Below are 2480 nucleotides of genomic sequence, written 5' to 3'. Positions count from 1 at the left end.
TTAAAAAAGTTTTCCAGTCACCTCTGCAATATTTCTTATGTAAATGTATACAATAAAATTATTGAATTAAAAACAAAAACAAAAAACCCAAGCTCCCTGACCAGGCATGGACCATAGACCCCTGACCCTAACCCCCCGACGGTGCACAGATCATAGACCCCTTTAAGGCCAGTGCCCACCAAGCCCAGTGCCCCCTTTGAGCCCAGGGCTCCCAATCCCTGGAACCCCTTTGACCCCCAGCACCCCTAATCCCAGCAACCCCTTGGTCCCAACACCCTCCAATCCCAGCCCCCCACTCTCCTTCCCAGCCCCCCCACCTGCGCAGTGGCAGTGCCAGCGACATGCTGGCAGAGGACGGGTGCCCGTGGGGGCTCCATGCAGATGGGTGACTCGGCCCCGCTGTCCGAGGTGTCACCTTCGCTGCCCTCCGGGCCCAGGGGGGGAGGAGGCGGGCACCGGCAGGGGCGGCTGCCCTGTGGCTTGGCCTCCAGGTGCCCCCCCAACTCCCGGTGGGCCAGCAGCTCCTCCAGGCTGCAGTGCAGGCTGCTGGCCCCCACTGGCCCAGCACTGGCCCCCCAGGCTCTGCCCCCCAGCGTGCTGGACTTGGCGCTGTCCATATCCCAGGGCAGAGAGGGGTCCTCAGTGGGATCCATGAGGCTGGGGGGAGCAGGGTCACAGTCAGGGCCCCCCCAGATCAACAGGGACCCTAGTGCCACTCCCACCCTCAGCCCCTTCTCACTGACTGAGACTGCCCCCCCAGTGCCAGCTATGACCCAAAACCCCTGCCCCCCAGACCTCCCAGCCATGCCCCAAATCCTGACCTCCTCCACAACCCTAACTGTGACCCCTTATACTGACCCCCACAACCTCAGTGGTGACCCCAAACAACTCCACCCCAGCTTCCCCCCTCCAATACCCCAGCCCTCCACCCATGTCCCTCACCTGTGACCCCAAATCCTGAGCCCTCTGAACCCTCCACCAACCCCCCTTCCCAAACCTAAGCCCCCCTTTGACCCCAACCCCCACCAACCTCAACTGTGACCCCAAATATACCCCAACCCCCAACCCCTGATACCACCCCACACCTGCCCCACTCCCATGCTACCGTGAGCCCTCCCGTTCAGCACCACCATGACCCCAGTGACCTCTTATGCCGACCCAAGCCCTGCCGTCCCTCACTGCTCAACCCCTCTGATCTCATATCTGCCCGCACCCCAACCTGACTGGAACGACCCCAACCCCCATCAACCCCTAACCGCCCCCCAGGAAGGGAGCCTGGCCAGCCCAGCTTTGTCACCACTGCAAGGGGGCAGTCAGTGTCCACTATAATCACAGCAGGGCAGGATCCAGTGGGGTGTGGGGAGAGGGGAGTTTCTGCAGCTGAGGGACATGGCCAGGCGGGTGCTGTTTTAGCCCCATTGTGACTCTTGTTGGCCTGGCCCCCACTGTGACCTGCTGGGTGACCCTGGGCGAATCACCATCCCATTTGGGGCCTCAGTTTACCCACCACCATACCGTGTCTATTCAGACAAGCTGTGGGGCAGGGACTGTCTGGGCAGCGCCTGGAGCAACAGGGCCCTGATCTCAGCTGGGGCAGGGACTGTCTCTCACTCTGTGTCTGTACTGAGCCCCAGCCACCTGCACCTGGACCCCCACCCCACTGAACTCCACTCCCCCAGCATCTGGACCCCCCACTGAGCCCCCCACACCCAGATCCCTCCCTGCTGAGCCCCAGCCACCTGCACCTGGACTCCCATGGGATCTGGGGAGGGATCTGGGTGTGGGGAGCTCAGTGGGGGGTCCAGATGCTGGGGGAGTGGAGCTCAGTGGGGTGGGGATCCAGGTGCAGGTGGCTGGGGCTCAGCAGAGAGGGATCTGGGTGTGGGGGGCTCAGTGGGGGGTCCAGATGCTGGGGGAGTGGAGCTCAGTGGGGTGGGAATCCAGGTGCAGCTGGTTGGGGCTCAGTGGGGTGTGGATCTGGGTGTGGGAGGCTCAGTGGGGGGTCCAGGTGCAGGGGAATGGGGCTCATCAAGGGGGATTATGGGTGTGTTTGCAGGGGTGAGGCTCAATGGGCAGGTCTGGGTGTGATGGGGTTTGAATGCACGGGGGATTTGGCAGATGGGGGAGCAGCTCTCAGTACAGTGATCCCTCCCCCTGCAGTTGAGGAGCAATGGGCGGGCAGTTCACAGAGCTTCCTATAGCTGGGGGAGAAATCTGGGGGTGGGTCTGTTATGGCCCTGGATGCTGGTGCAGGGGAAGAGGAAGTCCCCTCCTCCCCAGCCCAGCCAGGACTAGCAGCTGAGTCTGGCGTAGGGTAGGAGCCACCAGCCGGGTCTTTCCCAGTCCTGCCCCCTGCCCCACAGTGACTTACCTCTCTGCTGGCTGCCCTGGGCACCCCAAAGTTCTGGGGAGGGTCGTATGACCGCTCTTGTGGCTTTCCTTTGCTTCTCCCTTCAGAAAGTCATTTTTCTGCAGAGAAG

The sequence above is a fragment of the Dermochelys coriacea genome, chromosome 24 (assembly GCF_009764565.3).
Source record: "Dermochelys coriacea isolate rDerCor1 chromosome 24, rDerCor1.pri.v4, whole genome shotgun sequence".
In the NCBI taxonomy this organism is placed as follows: Eukaryota; Metazoa; Chordata; order Testudines; family Dermochelyidae; genus Dermochelys; species Dermochelys coriacea.
The sequence above is the reverse complement of the archived record's forward strand: the minus strand, read 5'-3'. Positions refer to the sequence as shown.